This window comes from Lepisosteus platostomus, chromosome 11 (assembly GCF_059453375.1).
Source record: "Lepisosteus platostomus isolate fLepPlt1 chromosome 11, fLepPlt1.hap1, whole genome shotgun sequence".
Classification (NCBI taxonomy): domain Eukaryota; kingdom Metazoa; phylum Chordata; class Actinopteri; order Semionotiformes; family Lepisosteidae; genus Lepisosteus; species Lepisosteus platostomus.
In genome coordinates this window covers 13,792,993-13,813,074 of record NC_142621.1, presented here as the reverse complement: position 1 = coordinate 13,813,074, position 20,082 = coordinate 13,792,993, and the positions used below count along the sequence as shown (strand labels likewise).

Here is a 20,082-nt window from a genome sequence, read left to right as displayed (position 1 = left end):
TTTTACTTGCAGATATTCTGCATAAATATTTAATGAACTTGCTATTGTTAGAAATACCATTTGTGTCACTGGTTAACAATTTTAAAAACAGGAAATACAAATGAGAAAATCTTCACATCTGCTTAATACTATTCATAAAATGAGACATTGCTATTATTGTTAAATATTACTGAAGATTTTGGTCTAAAATTATTCTTATACTTCTGTATATTCAACATTATTTACACATGAAATTAACTTTTCTATATGTATATATGGCATTTTACCTAATCTGTAAGTTAGTTATTATCATATTGTTATGATAATGATATAAATGATAAAATAAATCATAACATATGCAACATCTAAAATAAATACAAAATATAAGTGAGAAAAATGTTTGTTTTAAAGGACAAACTGAATCAATAGAAGAAACTGCATCTCATATGGATGGAAATAAAACTAGAAGAGGTTAAAGGGGGAAAACAATGACATTGTGAGAACGCTTGTATCCAGATTTCCATTGAGGAATGTCAGAAACGATTAGATCGACCTGGTGAGAATGCCCATCAGAATGGAGGTCAAGGCAATGACAGACCCTAAGTACAGTATGTGCATTAACAATCAAGCACTCATTATTTCTTACATAACCATGTTTATTGAAAGACATCTGGCTGTAAGCCATTCCTACAGTATGTCAGTTCCACCTGACACTGATATACTGTATGGTACAGTAGGCGTTCAGCACAACAGTGTTGTGTACAGTTCTGTTCACCATGTTATAGACAATATATAATTGCTCAGGAATCAAGCCGGTGAAGAACAACCAGATACAGTACATTTTAGGTCTGAAGTGAGGCATCTACTCTGAAGAAAATGAACTTTTTTAGTCTTGAACAGAGAAGACTATGAGAAGACCTCAAACCAAAGACCTCCAAATATTCGATTCCTATAAGACATTGACAAAGTCACCCCAGCAAGAAGTGGAAACTACACAGACGTACAGAAGTGCATTTAAAAAAGATGAACAGGAAGCAATTCTATAGGCATTGTAGGAGTATGAACCGATACCCTGAATAATTTCAGGAAAGGGCTGGATGAGATCCTTAGGTCAATTAACTACTTACTGGTTAGATAGGCTGAATGACCTCCTCTCATTTGTACCTGTTCTTATATGCAGTACATGTTTGTTTAAACTGAAGAAAAAAAACAAAAAACAAATGCTCTTAACCACGTGGTTTAAAATGTTCAATTGTACTGAATGTTGTGGTACTCTGGCTAACCCTATAATTCTATACTGTGTAGGTGAAACAGCTTCAGCAGCAATTGCCTTCTGAAAATAAAACCTCACTTTAGAATGTGGTTAAATGTGCTAACTCTATCAGGCAAGGAAGATTTTACTTCACTATACACTTACAATTCAATCGGCAAAGGATACAAGATGCTCAAATGGGCTGAGGCCCATGACGTTAACGTCCTACATACAAGGGCAAGTAATCACACAGGTCATGCCTTCAAGTCACCAAGAATATTTTTCATCTAGTGCAATACAGGACTATGTCAAATACCTTGCACATCTGCCAGTGTAGTGGAATAACATCTAATCCATATTGCATGTAAACTATGTTCCACAACTAGTTTGTTGTAATGAAAGACTTATTCTCTTATTTATTAATGCAATAGTGCAGCTGCAGTGATTATTCAGTATTTTCATAAAGTACCATTGAAGATAAGATACTCTGCATTTGCAGTATTACATTATTAATTGTATCATTGTTATCACATTATGAATTGCAAGCCCGGGTTGTAAAGGATATTAAAAATGCCAAGTCAGAGATCAAATGGAATTTTGAAGTACAGCCTAAAATTAATTATAAAAACTTCTTTCAGTGTTACAGCACCTAAAGAACTGTAACGGATTAACTAAAATGTATCTGTGACAATAATGGGAAACTTCTAACTGATGAAAGTGAAATAACTGGTAAACTCTGAGTATTTCACTCAGGTGTTCGAAAAGGAAGAAATCAACAACATGCTTCAGGCAGAGAAAGGACAAAGTTCTGTATTAAACAGTATCAGCACAGAACAGGGAAACGTTTGTTGGGTATTAGATTAATAATTTAAGATTAATACATTTCTAGAACTGGATGGTTCTAAGGAAAGTAAAAGTCTCATTAAGCCATTGACACAACTATTCCAACAGTAGCTCAAGACAAGAATAGTACTGTACTTATGAACAGGGAAATTGCTAACGTAGTTCCCTCCATTAAAGATGAAAAACTGGACCACATAATGATAGACCATAATGTCTGATGCCTATTACATGTGCCGTTAGGAAAACAATATAATTAAAAGTAAAGTAAAAGATGACTTATTAAAAGACTGATTGTCAAATGACAGGTTGTATGCATTTAGGGAAATGTGTGTTTTTGGATTGAGAATTGGTTAAAAGAAAATAGTACAGATAAGGAGTGAATGCTAAAATGGTGGTGATATAATTGAAGAAAGATATAAGATGTGAACTAAGGAAAGATAAAACCAACCATTAAAAGTGTTCAAGGTCTTGGGAATCTCCAAACATAGGGGGCCCCCAATTACTATGGTAACAATTTGCGTCAGAAGCGGGTGAAATTTGCTATATAAACTGGAAGTTTTGTACCTGTATTTCGAACAATACTTTGGTCTTATTGTTCCTTGCATGCAATAAACTCAGTTACTCAAACTTCATCTCGGGTTCTAGAACTTATTTGTCTGTTATTACAAATTAATGGAGCACCTCAGGGATCTATACAAGGACCACTGCTGCTCTGAATTTATATCAGTGATGTAGATTCTGATATACTGTAGTTAGGGAACTAGTCATGTTTGTAAGCCATAACAATATAAGACGTTTAGCAAACATTGTAGAGGCAGAGAAAGGACTTCAACATTGTTATATAATTTAAGAAAACATCTGAAAGATGACATTTAATTTAGTACAAGATGTTGCATGTGGGAAGTAAAAACATAAACTACTGTATATACAAAATGAGAAACACTGAGCTAGAAGAGACTAGTTATGAAAAAGACTTGGGTGTTTATGTTGATACAGTAGATCATCTTCTTATAGTGTGGGGAAACTATAAAAAGGAAAAGTGTCAGTACATAAAGAAAAAGTATGTAATTTAAATCAAGGGAATAGTATGTTAAAAGTGTACAGTATTTGGCACTAGTAAGACCACATTGTAAGTATATTGTCCAATTTTGATCATCACATTATAAAAAGATATTGTTGCTGTGGAAACAGTCAAGAAAAGAGTAGCAAGATACATTCTGAGGCTTAAAGGAATGTCCTGGCTGAAGGAACTGAACATTTTTAGTCTTGAAGAGACCTCATCCAATTATTCAAAATCTCCAAAGGCATTAAAAAAGTCAACCATCCGATTTCTAAATGATTATCTAATTTGGGATTATGGGGCAGCCGGAGCCTATCTTGGCAAGCATCTGGTACAAGGCAGAGAACACCCTGGATGAGATGCCAGTCCTACGCGGGTCACACACAAACCTATACTCACACGTCGGGCCAGAATTTTTTTCACACACTCAATTAACCTACCCATGTTTTGGGACTGCTGGAGGAAACTGAAGCACCTCAAGCAAACCCACACAAGCAAAGGGGGAACATACATTCCAATTTCACACAGGTAGCACTCCAGATCCAGATTTAAACCCAGGGTTCCAGCTCTGTGAGGAAGCAATGCTACCCACTGTGCCACTGTGCCACCCGATGTCTTCAACAGTTGAATACAAACCAGAGGATACAAGTGGAAACCACTGTTCTTGGAATTGCATTTGGGTGTATGGAGAACAGAAGGCACTTCTTGTCATGTCATTTACCAAACCGCTTTATACCAGACGGTGTTGCGGTGTTGGAGCCTACCCAGAAAGCAACGAGCGCAAGGCAGGGTACACTCTGTACGGGGCGCCAGTCCATCCCAGGGCAAGTGCAAGCCAATCATACATGAGGACAATTTGGATGCACAGTAAAGGCAGAGGGGGGGATGTTTGGCCCAGACACTGGGATAACTCCCTACTCTTGTTGAGAAATGCCCGTGGATCCTTAATGACCACTGAGAGTCAGGACCTCGGTTTAACGTCTCATCCAAAAGATGTTGTGCCCACTACAGTATAGCATCCCCGCCACTATACTGGGTATTAGAACCCACACAGACCACAGGGTGGGCTCCCCACGTAGGTCCCACTAACACCACTTCCATCTGCAACCATAGCTTCTCAGGAGGTCTCCCATCCAGGTACTGAACAGGCTCAACCCTGCTTAGCTTCAGTGGGTAGCCAGTTGAGAGCTGCAGGGTGATATGGCTGCTGGCAGCACTTCTTGTTTGTATACTAATTCCAAAACATCTTGTCAGTGCTGTCAACACTGACAAGATGCATATCTGGATGAGTCAATCACCAGGTTTAAATCCAACTGGGTGTGCATTTTTAGTTGCCAAAGAAAAAAGTGAAGTGAAGTGAAGTCCCCCAGGAAAGAACTCAAAGTCACTGCAGCTAAGTCTTGGAAAGAATCTCAAATTATTACACACAGGAACTGTTAAAACATTAAGTGTGGTGAGCTCAATGGGTCACATACAGTAATTCATGCAGTTACTGCCTCAACGAGACTATCCAACAAAATATTGGCAGTGTGTCCCAAGACTGTCCAATGGAGCAGTAATGGTTACTGTGATTAGGCTTATTTTAGTACAGTAGATATACTGTAGAAAGATTAAACAACTCCATCTATGCTCACATAGCTTCCGTAAAGAATTCCATCTGGGGGTATTTAAATAGTAAAAATGCTACCTCTTTCCATGCTACGTCCTTCGGGTCCAATCTGTTTGCTTGTTTTGCTGGGTAGCACGCACGACTAATGATGTCTGAATGGTTGCAGTAAGGAAATAAAGAAGGCGGGGGAAGGACCCTTGTTTTTCGAGAACGTGTGTACTGGTAAACGAAACATCAATGTCAGCTATGATCCTGCTCTGCCAAAGTGCGTAACATTGCTTTTAAACCAATTTTCAAGTTTTTACCCAACATAAACGTGGCTTGACTGAGAAGTTTTTTTTCCCATTGTAACACTTTCTATCACCGAATGCTCAGTGCCATTTTTCAAAATCACAAATCATGTGCCCCCCCAAAAAAGCCAGAAAGGAGGTAGATTTTTCAGAATTATAGTTTCCGTTTAACCTTTTAACTCCTGGGTTCTATGCATCCACATTTGTTTCCTAAACTCCTAAATCACAACTCACCTCCTCTCTCTCATTTATTGTAAATGTTTCTGTATTCACAAATTGTCTGTTCCTGCTGCCTTCGTGAATTAACCGAGTACTCAGTATTTATTTTTCTTGGGAAAAAAAAGATGACGCTGATGCATCAGTTGGTGAATCAGATTTTATATAAACAAAAACAGAAGCTGTCTTCTCAGTATTCAACCTTTAAATTAAGCTCAAACAAATAAAATGAAAGCTGGACTGGACCGCATCTTCTCACACCCGCTGTGCTATGAACATACACTCTGCGTCGTCTTCACTAACCATTGTTTTTAGTAAGCGAAAAGGCGAACTGGGCTCATTGTTAAAGGGGCAATCGATGAAGACGTAAAAGGTGCTTGAGCACGAAAATTAGAACGGGTTGCAAAGAAAGTCACTTGAAAAAAAAATCTTAAACCATTCTCCTGCCACGACAAATTCGACGAAAATGCATTATACAGTATTGTCTCCGAGCATGGTTACTTTGTGAAAAGAAGGTTTTAAAATTTGCGCACTGTCTGTGGCTGTTACCTTAACAAAGAATGAACTATGATCAAACTCAGCCACTATCACAGGAAAGAACGAGTGGAGGTTTTGAAATAACAGCTGAAACAAGTTCTCCGTTTTGTATATCCGCTATTCAAAAGTGGATCTGTCCATTATCATTAAGGGATGGTGTTGCTGCTTTGACCAAGAAACGCAGGAGCTGGGTTAACAGCCGTTCAAAGCAAAAAAAAAAAAGGCGTATATATTTGCAGTGTTCATCCCACCGTTGTCGAAAGGGGAAAGGACAAGCGAACTACACATGGGGCTGTTAGTGGTCAACAATAACCAGAATGCTTCCCTCGAAGAGGAAACAATAGGAGCTTGCGATTTCTAGACTCATTCTGCTGGGATTCTTCACGCTTAGTGCTTTTTCCACGTGAAGAAAGTAGGTTCCTTTCCACCACAGAAGGTAAGAATTTCCAATGACAGATTTTTATGACATGTTCACGCTTTTTTGTTTTTCCTCGTGGCTCCTGTGATTAAAGTTGCTACTTTTTGGGGGGAGGTACTCAGAAACCGCGATATATTTATCAGCAGTAGAATGAAACGAGAAATGCACAAACGGAGCAAGTTAGTTTTTTATTTGTTTCTATTTAAGCATTTTATTTGCTGTTTATTAAAACCTGCCTTTCCTCACATTTTTTATAATGGGAGACAGTCGGAAGTTCAAGTGTATTTCACGCGTCGGTTACTTGTATTTAAACTAGTACGATAACAAAGCGTGAGTATTTATCAATAAAATCAAGGACTTGAAACCCATAATTTAGATGTTAACAGCCCAGTTAAAGGTATGCATATCACCTAGGTTTTCTCTGTGTTCCGTGCAGACTAAACAAAATAGTTTAATTCTCTGTTTTGCAAATGAAATAAAGGCCGTATACGACTTATTATTATTAGTTGCCTAAGCCATGCGTTTGGATACTACTCGATACTACTAGATCATATACTGTTACGGAGAATGTCACCATTAAGTGTTGAAAACTGAATCAACGCTTGTCTTGGGTTTAGGTGAATTTCTGACACTAAAGTGTCCAGATACAATATTTATTAACATTAGTCTCTGTTTTTGCTTCTTCTGTTAAATACTCAATTCATCAATATTGTCGTAATTAGTGTCATTTCTCTAAGTGGCGTTTAGTGATGCTGACTCGTCTAGTAAATGGCCAACTGAAGAAAAAGATGATAAGCAGCTGAAATATAGACTCAAGTGAGGAGAATGTAAAGATAGTATTCAAATAGTTACTTTATCTGGTACATCCCCTATAATTTTCATAGATAACATGTAACAAAGTCAGGTTTAGGTGGAATTGCAGAATAGATACAGTACTGTACAGTATATAGACCTATACTGTAAATTTGTAAGTAATTCAAACAAATGAGAGGAAAGCAACGTTTGGACTGACAGTGTAGAATTGACAACATTTTGCATTTGGAAAATAAGAACTACAGTATGAGTTTGAGGGAATTATTTGATCCCTTGAACTTTGTTTTGGATCTCAAATTTTAAAGAGTCTTAATCTGTGAAGTGAAAGAGCAAAGCTTTACCATACATCACCATAAAAGAAGGCATTATTTTTAAATGATTCTGTTAAAAATAATGCCCCTTGAGAGTTCTTCAGGATCCGATGCTAGTTTTCAAAGATCCTTATAAAGTGAATAAAGCACTTTGACATTTCAGTGGGGATTGGGAACAGTACTCTTTTCTTTCTGCATCTGTAACATAATAGTTTTACTTCTTTGTTAACCCTTTCTTTCTATTACTTCCCTCACAAAAAACTGTTTTATCTGAACTGGTGACATTTATTTATCTAAGGTTAGAACCAGCGAATGAAACTCTTCTTGTGTTTTGACATTTTTGTAGAACAAGATAATTCTGTATCAGCTTTACTATGATGCTTGAGCATTTCAACCAGAAACTGTAATCTACATAAATGTCCTCCCAGTACAACTGATACAGAAAATAGTTTATGAAGACTGTACAGTACAATTTGAAAGCAAATTCTGTCACAAAAGTTTGACAACTCAGAGCGTGCAAAAGAAATGTGATACCTTTGGTAAATGAAGTGAGTGAATAGAATCATTGAAAGAAATTATTCTAGAATGTGTGAAAGAAACTAAGAAAAATGCAAATAATTTATGACAGATGAAAGAACACCTTGATCGTCCATTGAGCGTTTATAACAAAAGTTGTGAATCCATGTAGTCCATATTGATTTTCTTTGATTCTTCAAGGAGTTGCCTGATGAGTTTTTTTTTCCTTCTAGCAATCGTACAGACAAGTTGACCAATTCACGTGTTTTTGACTACGACTTGTCTCATGTTCTTTGCAGTGGATGAAAGTAATGTTACACTGCATTGCAAAGCTCTGAAGAAAGCAGATTTGTAAGTGTGCGTTAATTCCTGTCATGATCTGGGCCTTGTCAGAATACACATCCATACTGTACATGCAAGGGAGGTGAAAACAAACTCACTCATGAACCATGTGATCAATTGACTTCGCCCCCTCCATTTTACCTTCATCACTCCACATGCCGTTGGGTGCACCATGATTTAGTTACTCAATGAAACCTCTGATGTCAGCATTGCATCAATCAAACAATGTGTCCTGCTTTCAGGGCCACTGTAAAAGACAATTATAAACCTCAGTATTACAAAGTGTTCAATATTTCATGGAATGGTTTATTAAAGAAATATTGCCTTAATTTAGCTAAATTCCAAATTATGAAATGTTGGATATTTTGCCCAAGTCACTGTATTAAACTAATGAATGTTCTAGAATGTCATTAGAATAGACTCCATATACTGTACATGGGCATGTTATTGAATAATTCTGTTCACCAAAATACTTTAACTAGAGTATTCTTTGTTATTGATGGCGTTACATGTGAAGACACACTTGAAAATATAACTGGCAGGTCTAAGCAGAGAAGGCTTTGCAGCTGTACAGGAGATTAAGTTGGTTGAATTAAGACATGATAAACACCCATGGGGTTTACACACAGGTTACAGTATATGGTGGTATGCCATATGATGAAAGTTAAATGTAAATATGCTTAAAACATTTATCATTATTGAATTCATCTTTAGTCTATCAACAAAACGAAGGCAGCAATGTATTTTAAGCCTTTACAACTCCTGTCAGACCTTGGTAGCTGACAGTGGCTATTGATCTTTTTGAAAGCTGTTTTTTATTACTTAAATTCCTGGCTTGAGGAAAATATTTCATTCTAACAAGTGCAGCTAGATTCTATAATTTGTTCTCACAGATTTCCAGTCTTATTTCATTGTTGTCTCCTGATCCATCTGCAGTGAAAAGGATGTCTGTATCATGCTTTACATGAAACAACAAGACTTTTGCTTTTTAATTCATTACAGCTATGTAGTAAGAACGTCATTTGAGTTATAAATTGTATAGGGCAAACATGCAAAGAACGTATAACAGATGTAAAAAAATCACACAATAAATGTACCAAATAGAACCAAGTAAATAAAGCAATATTATACATTAAAAGGTATAGTAAACAGATCCGTCCGTTGTATACAGTAGGTCAGATTTAAAATGTCCACAGTAGCAGAATGTGTAATGCAATTGGGCACTGAGTTACACATTCATGGACATACATAAGAGTAGGCTCTGTCACCCATTGTGTGGAACCTCATGTTACGTAGAATAAGAAGATCAAAATGAGATGATCTCTGATTCAATATTGGACTATAGTCAGAAATAAATCTTTAGGTAAACTGGATCTTATATTATATCATCATATATTATATGGAAGATATACAGTAAGATCTTATATTATTAGTATCTTTTATGGAAACAGACAAACCTTAACATCCACTGTAATTTTCACAGAGAGCCAGTGCAGTTTACAGAGGACATGTTATATGTTGAGGCAGAGAAGAATTCTGTTGACAAGAGCCACAGAATTCTAGACATACTGAAGCTTGTCAAGTGTCTTAGCAGATAAGTACAGTAAGTATTGTCTGATTTTTTCAGCGTCAGATAGCACAAGGGAAATGCTATGCCAATGGACAAAAGATGGCATAGTGATGTTCCATCTTGAATTCTGCATAGCAGCACAGGGGGGAAAATAAGCTCAAGTTTTTGGTTTTTATTGTTTTTTCAAACAAGTTTAATGACAAAAAAAACTACAAGAAAATAATGCATCTTATCCATCTATCTCAGTGATGCTTGTCTCCAAATTTTTACCCTTAAAATACAGCCAAACATAAAATATAACTGAAGTAATGGGTTTTATTCCAGCACCATCAAGAGCGGTATTGAAATTGCAACTGTAAAGTGCAGAAACCCCTACAGCATTATCTGTTTGTCTGCAAGAGTGTCATCAATGTACTGTAGCATTGAAACCCATCTCTGACTTTGAATACTCTAACCAAGAGGCAGAGGCAACATGTGCAACATATTCTAAACAGTAAAAGTCCCAGCACAGAACCCTGGGGGACACCCCAGGTAACCAGGATCTCAACAGATTTAAAACCATCAAGATTTACGAATGGTCTCTTAATAGGGTGGGAAACTTTTGTTAAACAAATTGCAAATAGCCAATGTCTTAGTAATGGTTCCGTATTTATTTCTCTGTTAAACCTTTATAAACTTAAATATGATACATATTCATAGGATTTATCCCATTTAAACATCACAAAAGTAAAATCAGGTACTGTATGTTGACATGCTTTTTACATGCTTGTTCTCCTAGGTGGAATTAAAAACGTTATCTATAGGAGCCCAGTTTTACATGACATATACACTGTATGAGATTTTGGTTATATAATCTTGATGCTTGAAGTGTAAAGTCTTTGCACTTTTCCTGCAGAACATAATAAAGTATTTTATATTTGGTTTCTGAACTATTTCATAAAGATTGGCATTTTCCTGAATACTGTTGCATGCCCCTTTACGTATCTACCACATTTGGTGAACCATAACAAATTAATTGGTTACGATGGCTGATTATACATCCGTTTCTCTTAGCAGATTTAGAAAGGTTGAATGTCATATGTGAACAAGGATGCCCTTTATATAGTGGTTGAAGAAAATCTAATTAGGGGATTTGCTCTGAATGTTTTTTCACCTCTGAATTCTTTTACTTGAGAACCTGGATTATTTCAAAACTGCTTTGGCTCTTTTTTGATGGCTAAACTCAATAGTAGGATTATATTGTTATCTGCTAAATTTCTGTTCTTACTGGATTAGGTTTTATGGCCTTTATCAAGTGAGGACTGTAAGAGCAGTGTCAGTGATGAAGGAATTAATCAATTTAAACCAAATGAAGATCTGGCACGTAACTGTGAAGTGGCTGTTCCTCAATTTTTCTTGTACTAATAGCAATATTAATAATAGTACTGTCTCCTCTTTTATCATATTAAACAGCATGTATATGTAAAGTATTCAGACATATTTAATTTTTGATTTTGTTCCAAAAGCAGTGCCTGTGCATAAAAGTGTATTATTAATCTTCTCTACACTGACAAATCAGGGAAAAATGGCAAAGTTTCTTTTGTAGATATAATATCTGCTTTCCGTAGCATTAACAGACAATGTATTGAAGATTTTGGGTGCTGCTTTCTTTCTTCAAATATGTGTTAATAAATCTGTGCTGTAGATATTAATACTGCTTTGTATCATAGTATGACAAAGGGAACAAACCATTGACAGATGACGGTTTCTCTCTTGGCAACTTAAATCTTGAACAGAAATTGTTCTCTTTGTTCAGTATTGCCTTGTTAAAATAGAGATTAACATTAAAGAATATAAGCTTGATCTTAATATACTATAGCACTGCTCCTTTTGGTTTCAGTGTGTAAAAATAAATATATGCATGTATTGAAATATTTACAGTAGCTGGTACCCCAAATTTGGCCATTTTTATATTTCTTTAATAAGGTATGTAAAGCATTTTTTTAAAGGAAGAAAACAATAAAAATACTATATTTTGCACATGCACCGCAGTGGTATTTGTCTTATAAAGACCTTAGGACCCATAATACTGAGCCGTACGATTTTAAATCTGTTTGCCCTGAAGGTTTAACAGCTTCCCACATTATAAAAACTTTAAAACCACTCTGTTCACACTCAAAAATATTTTCTGGCCTTTATTATTTTTCCCATTAGAAGAGCAAAATGTTTTCACAAGGTGTAAAATTGACAAATATTGTTTTTTTGTTATATGGACATGTTTTTCATGTCTTAGCTTGAGGCTATGGAGTTTTTCTGGGTGTTCCCAAGCCAGACATATGTAGAGATATAGTCTATTCCATGTGTCCTGTGTTGATCTTGACAGAGCTCCAATGAAAGTTTCTCAATTGGCATCCTTATTTGGTGTCCCATCCATTTTAAGTGGGTTATCTCAATCTGTAGGAGTAGTAAGAGCTAATCCAAGTCTGTTCTAGATAGTTCGACTCATCCTCCAGTCCTAGAGTGTTAGCACAGCAGCCCTGAAGAAGAAACATTTCTTCCATTTGTATCTGGTATCTTGTCCTTTTTGTCATGAAATAAGGGAAGCAGCCTTAGGAGACTTGACCTATAAACTAGGAGGTTTGTTCAAAGACCCATCACCCGCTTTGCTGGTACAACACCTGTAATATTGCCAATTCTGTAGCATTGTTCCAACCAATCTCACCCTTCCACTTGCTTTTGATGATGAGTCAGACTTTGAGGTACTTGAACTCATGCATTAAGGGTAGCAGCTGTGCCCTAATATGGAGTGAGCAAAACACATTTTTCCAGGAGAGAAGCATGACTCTTGGAGGTTATGATTCTTATCTCAGCTGCTTCACACTCAGCAGTAAAATGTTTGTGTCCCTGTTGGAGAGCACAGTGATGATCTGATATCTAGCATGTGCTGAATATAAATATAAGTTATTAACATCATCCATATGCATGGCAACTTAAGCAACAAGGCTGAAATAATGCTCAATATCCTAACTTCTCAACTCTATCAGGATCTGCAGCCATGGGCTGAAATATTTCATTTCTCGCCAAGATGAGTTCTTTATTAGTGTTTAATAAAACAGAAGGGTTTTGTGCTGTGTGGTATCGAAGGGCTGTATCCCTGCCTAGGCTTCAGCTAAATTTATAATGGGAAAGAGCTGTAAAAAAAAGATACAAAAGCAAATGGCGTTTGAAATCTGTTTTTTACTAGTAACCTGTTGCATGGAGTGTTTTAAACTTGTCTTCATTCTTCTAATAAATTACTAAATGGGCAAGATGGACAGAGTTTGGCCTCCCCCTAACTTGCAGCTTAATATAGAAATGAAACATAGGATGACTGGATTCCCATCCAGGGTGTATCCTGCCTTGTGCCCGTTATTTGCTGGGTTAAGCTACAGTGTCCCCTGTGACACTCTACTGGATAAACAGGTTAGAAATTGGATGGATGCTTTAATATGTTTTTAAATGATAAAATATTTATTTTTACATGATCTGTGGTGAACGCTACACCTTTAAACTACTAAATCAGTTTATAGTCAGAGTTTAAAAGCAATGTGGTGTACATGCCACTTGGTATTGTTGATATTTGCTGTGTGGTTACTCAGTGTTAAATCACAGCTGATACCTAGCAGACTTCTGCGCAGTGATTGCTCGTCTCTGAATTCTTTCTAGTCTGCTAATTCATCCCTTTGGAAGCATTTTATGTTTTGAATGCCTGGCTGGGTCCTCAGTGGGCTGTTGCTCTGTCGGATGTAGAATGCTGTGAAAGCTGTGTGAGCATCCTGCTCTAACCTTTTCCTGCACCTGTCCCTTTATTTACTTCTTATTCCCCATTCGACTGCCTTGTTGCGTTGTGTATCTGCCCAGCTGATTATTGTTTTAGCACACATCCAAAAGACCTGTAGCTTTAACATTTGTACTATGGGCAAAAGTACAGTTTTGGATTTGCTGTTGTAGTTCCATTCTGTTTGAAGAAAAGTGAGTAGCGAAATGTGCACACACACACACATCGTGTCTTTTGGCAGTATTAATCAGAGAGGTAAAGAATGGACGTGCAGCAGTTCGTGGTTCTCTTAAGTCTTAAGGACTGAGTTTATAGGAGGTTATCCTGGTATTGCACATTCATGACAGCAGTCTGCTGTTTGATCACCTTCTAACAGCTCCAAATTCAGAAGTACTCAACAGCTGCCTTGCTAAAAAAAAACAGATGAAATATATTGCTCTTTCTCTTTATCCAGGATAGACATTTCATGAATGCATATTACTCATAACTCAAACTGTAAAAAAAAAAACTCCCACAAATGCTTGGAGCTATATTTCTTATGTATTGTGTTATCATGTAACCTGCATATCAATTTGTGCATGGTATGAATGCAAATATGTGTCCATGGCCTCATTTGGAGTACCCAGATATCCTCTTTCAAAAAGGAAGTGAGTACAAATTTTTACATTTTTAAAATAAAAGTAATCTTAAACCATTTTTTAAAATCCAGTTAGAAACACTCCTTGACGCCTTTTTTCAGATTTTCTTTTCACTCTAAAATTGGTAACGTGAATTCAGCTTTTAAAAGTCTTGAGATAATTTATGCACTCTCAAGCTTAGTGCATCTCTTTTCTGTAGTTTAATGCAGTCTCTCCTCAGCAACTGAAATAATCACTAAAATAAAACCTGTCACAGGTTCTTTCAATTCCATTCCTATTTGAAAACTGGGTTCAGATTTTGCAGTTCTCTGCCCCATTGTCGTGCACATAATCAATGAGTCATTAAGATCTGGAATTGTTTCCTTTTCCCTTAAGCTCTGAGTTATCACTCTGTTCAAAAAGCAAAACTCTGACTCCATCCTGCTTGGTAATTCTTGGCCAGTATGTGCTGTTTCTGGCTAAGGTTCTAGAGCAAGCTGTTGCTGTTTGGTTACAAACTTGCTTATCTTTAAATAAGCGGTATGAGCCTTTTCAGTCTGGATCCAGATCAATAGAGAAATGGCTTGTTAGGGTTATTAATGATCTGCTGATGACTACTCCCCCTCATCATCATGGTTTTTGAGCTAGTCTTGTCCCACTGGATTTAGGTCCTGCCTTTGATATTGTGGATCACACCATCTTGCTCAACAGATAAGAGGTTTTTGGGTATTACTGGAATACTGCTACTCACCTTTCAGGACATGAACAGTTTGGCTCCTGACAAATTACAAATGGAATTGCTCCCTATACGCCTACACTTTACAGACAGGAATTTCTGTTCTATTGCTCCAGGGCTGTGGAAAAAAACTCCCAGCTAATATTAGATAAGTCATTCGGCACTGTCAAAAGTTTTATTAAGAATCACATTTACACTTTAGTTTTTAAATTCAGTTATTGTATTAGATTAATTTGTGTCTACTAGTCTCTATTGTTATTCTTAAAATATGAAAGGTGCTATATAAATAAATATGTGTTGCTTTATTGGTGGAATCCAAAGTCACATTAAATATTTATAATTAAATCAACAGTTGCTTAGGGGTGACACATATCTCCCTTTGTGTAAAAGCCTCTTTATTGGGGAAAGTATTTGCATTGAGAGGTGCCTAGTACAGTCAACCTTCTGTTGGGTTTGACATGATACATGTCTTGTGTAGCTACAGTATAAAACCTTGTAATAAATGTTTTTATGCGGATTGGAAAACCATCCCCGCTTAACTCTTAACTTCTGTAGCCAGCAACTATATCACCCTGCAAATCACAACTGGCAACCCACTGAAACTCTTTAGGTGTGAGCCTGGCCAGTACCTGGAGGTTAGATCTCCCGGGAAAGCTAAGGCTGCTGCTGGAAGAGGTGTTAATGGGGCCAGTAGGGGGCGCTCATCCCGTGGTCTGTGTGGGTCCTAATGCCCCAGTATAGTGATGGGGACTGTAATAAGATACTGTAAAAAAGGTGCAGTTCTTCGGGGGAGACATAAAACCAAGGTCTTTACTCTCTATGGTAATTAAAAATCCTAAGGCATTTCTCGAAAAGAGTACTGGCCAAATTTATCCCCAGGCCTTTGCCAATCATGGCCTTTCTATGATCCCGATCTATGAATTGGCTTCATTACTCTGCTCTCCTCCCCACTGATAGCTGATGTGTGGGGAGCGTTCTGGCGCACTATGCCTGCCGACGCATCATCCAGGTGGGCACACATTGGTGGTGGTGGAGGGGAGTTCCCATTTCCTTTAAAAGTATAAGGATATAATTATTATTATTATTATTATTATTATTATTATTATTATTATTATTATTTTTATTATTATTGTGATGTTTTCAAATGTGGGGAATGCAGCAAGTACTATCAGCAGCTATAACTATAATCAGTTTAAATAGGGGTGCTGTCCAAAACTCTTTTCAACATCATCGTTCATTACGTTATAATGTTTCTGACTATTCTGACAGTGGAGAATATTAGAAACTTGTGTTTTATAATGTTTTATAATGTTCAATATGGTGTATTTATTTTATATATTAATTTTGTTATATTTACTATTAAAGTCTTACTTTAATAAAAAATAAAACCTCATAAAAAAATAAAAAATTAAAACCTCATAAAACACCTCATTAAATGTACTAAAGATGTATTGCTGTTTTAATCTGAAAGGAAGCAGTTGTTCTGTGCCGATCACAGGCAAAAAATGTTTTCCAGCCAGTATTGCTTATAGTTTCCTGGGCAAAACTGGATCTTTTTGAAAATCTGATGCACCAGATGTACTGTACAGCCCTGTAAACTTTGGTTTGTATATTACACTCCAGTGGTCCACAAATACTGAAGAAAGCCCAAACCTTTTCATAGTCAACATTTAAGACATTATTTGGTCAGCTTATTAGTTTTACAGTTAGAAATCTGTAAGAATAATAACAAATGAGTAAATCACAATAAAAAGGCATTTTAGTATAAGGTAAAGAAATGAAAACACATTCCTAGTGTGCAACATTTTCTTCCTAGTCCCAGAATCTTCAAGTTGAATGAAAGGAGACAGTTACAAAATGGTTACTTAATTATCAGAATTTTTTTAAATTGGTGGCATTATGGTAAATTGATGCAATTAGAGGTTAAAATTAGGTTTTTTAATGACAAAATGATGGAACAGAACTGAATACCTTGAAACAGTATTTTAGTTATATTTCTGAGAATTGACAGTGAAAAAAAGTAAATCCACTTTTTTTGCTTTCTTAGATTCTTCTAGCTAATTACATCAACAGGCATCATAATTTAATCATGTTCATTTAAAATAAAGTAAATCAATATTTGGAAGATTACATTTAATTTTAAATTACTTTTCCTGTGACTATTTTGAATTTCTGAAGACTTTCACCTGAAATGCCACATATACCAAATAGTGCCTCACTGTTGCTTAAAGCGTGTGATGTGACATTTTATATTGATCTCTGAATATTGTACTGAAAATGTAATCAATTACATTCCACACCAAGAGGTTCATTACCATGTGGAGAAATGATCAATGGTACTGATTAGGCAGAGCACTGGATTTTGTTTTCCATTGATAAAGAAAATGACAGCTGAAAATGTCATCTTTTGATAGATTGTTTGCTAAACAGCAGTCAATGCTGTGATGTTAATAGATTCTATCTTGCTCAATGGTATAGTATTTTGTGAGCCACAGGTTAAGAGAGATGCTAAATACCACCTTTCTCCATTTGGTATTTTCTACAGAAAAAAAAAATATTGTTGTCTGGGCACAAAAGTATTCTGTGCTGTGAAATATATTTTAGTATTTTGGGTTCTAAAGTCCACTTCTTGATTCTCACCATGGAACGTGAAATGTGAATTGACATCAGACGGAAGGTGTCTTTCCATACATTGAGCTACAGTACTTCTTTCAGTCTGAATGTCTGTTATGATGGTGGCATCACCCTATCTTCCATACTCTGTGAGTGGAGCTCTAGTATTTTAGAACTGGTGGAAGAAAACATCACCAGGAATATCTCAATTCCTTTTCTCTGGAATGAAGACTGCATCAGAATGAGACCTCCAGCTACTGTACATCACCAGGAATATCTCAATTGCTTTTCTCGGGAATGAAGACTGCATCAGAATGAGACCTCCAGCTATGTGTCACAATGCCATTGGATTAAAGCTATGATCTGTGTAGAAATGTGTGGACGCTGTTGTGCAAAGTTTTCTACAAGGCCCTTGGTAACCACTTAATGGCAACCAGCCCAGGATAGTGATGTCTGGAAACTCGAAGTTCTGATTTTACATGGAGGCAGCTGTTACAAAAGGGTCTTTCGAGCACTTGGTTTGAGGCAGAAGTGCATTTTGGCTGCTATAACTGTGACTGAGCAGCCTCCAAAATGGCCTAAAATAAACAGCCTCATCATTCCAGTCCAGAATCAGCTGTGTTAGCTATGAATTATAATTGGAATAGTTCCTTATTGTCAGAAGAAACTGCAGGCTTTGAGTAATGGCTGTCTCTACAATGTTTATTATATAAAGAGGATTACAAAGCGGGCTTTTGAACATAATACTTCTGTTGTTGCTTTAAAGCAGTTAAAGTGATTGTTCTTCGGAGAGTTTTTTAATCTGTTTTATTTAATTTCACATCATTGTCATAATTATCTTCCCTGCCTCTGAATGAGAATGTTTTAAGTAGTGTTTAAACTTTGTGCAGGAGGCCTTGCAATCTGAACATTGTGATTGTAATAGAGCATATCCTTAATGGGGTATGAACAGAATTTTGTTTCCTAATGGAAGGAATCATGCTATGCATAATTAGATGTAATTAAAATGTAAGGTTCTGCTTGATTATGGACCATTTTTTATAAAGGTTTGTGTGGGACATATGAGATGCTGCACTACTATGGATCAACTGTGGAACTTTTGTCAGACTGCTTAACGCTGAGTTTAAAACATTTTTTGGCTGCTTCCTTTTATGCTGAGCACTTGAATATAAAGGCATTAGTGATTCTGAAGTACAAAGTCCCTCAGATGGAGGGATCATTCTCCTCAGTCACAGACAAATCAGGTGAACAAATCAAGTTGACAACTCTTTGAATGGACTACTGTTCTTATTAGAATTCCTTCCAAATGCTTTCTATTCATAAAGATGGGACATAAGTATAACCATATCCCTTTACTTTAGACATTTTCCATGATGCTTTTACATTTTTTCAGGCTGTATCAGTTCAGGGCTCAAAGGGTTGAATTTCACTTCCATATGTTTGTGCCACCAGATAAATGGTGTCAATTGTTCAAGGTCATCCTCTTCAAGGTTTATTAAACTGCATTTCAAAAACCAGTGCACATGTCATTAACCTGGAAAGTAATTTCCTGAGGAATAACCACCATGCCTATATAGTATTATCAATGCCAAGGGGTCTCTTGAAAAAATATTTCCTGGGCAAACCTGTAATTGTAAATAATTTCATTGCTGTGAAGTGCAATCACATTGTCTCTGGGTTAAGGCCTGTAGGGATCTGTGAAATAATGAGATTATGTTTTCATAATTGCAATGCATCAATCTGTATGTTGCTAAATTGTACAACTGTGCCAGCCATACATTTGGTTCATTATCATTTTTAAACTAAATGTAGCTATAATAATAATAATAATAATAATAATAATAATAATAATAATAATAATAATAATATAGCTAGTTAATGATTTTAAAACACCACTTTTGAAGGTTAAACATAACCTAATGGAAGATCATTTGGATACACAGGAAGAGTTATTTTTTCATTAGCAATTTACTTTAGTTCTAAAACTAAGTTTAAGATTATACATTTAAGTAGCCTTTTTTCTGTAATTTAAAAATAACCCTGTCAAAATCATGAACTGTCACGAAACAACTTAAGTAATGTCTGTAACTTTATAAAGACATTCTCTGTGATAATTGATAAACTGTGTTTCATTGATTAAGCTACACTATCATGAGTGACATATTGTGAGAGTTTAGCAAAAACAGAAGAATGGTTTTAATATCCTCATTTCTTCATCCTGCTGATTTAATATGAATAAATTCAGTCAAGACATGGTCTGGGTTAAAATATACCCATTTAAAATGAACAGAAACCATGGCGATTATTGACTAATTACACAGTAGAAAATATAAGTGGTGTATAGTTTAATTCCAGGAGCTTTGTGCTTCATTGTCACAAATGTAATGAAGTTATGTCAATACCATTGAATACAGTTTTGCCTGTGGCTCTTTGAATTGCTTTTAAAATAATTAAATTAAAAATAACATGACAAAAGAAAATTAATTTATTGATTTCTTTTAGAGCACATTTAAACTATAGATTAAAAACTATATTCCTTGGTTCATTAACAAAGACACCTTCTT

At 36.0% G+C, this 20,082-nt stretch overlaps 1 protein-coding gene across 1 annotated transcript in view; it reads left to right on the top strand.

Annotated features, from left to right (window-relative positions):
* Positions 1 to 5,620: 5,620 nt before the first annotated feature.
* pde4ba (phosphodiesterase 4B, cAMP-specific a) overlaps positions 5,621 to 20,082 on the top strand; it is a 147,680-nt gene continuing 133,218 nt past the window's right edge. Inside the window, exon 1 of the mRNA XM_088598557.1 lies at positions 5,621 to 6,222. The gene's annotated coding sequence lies outside the window, so the exon portion shown is untranslated. The remainder of the gene's footprint in view (positions 6,223 to 20,082) is intronic.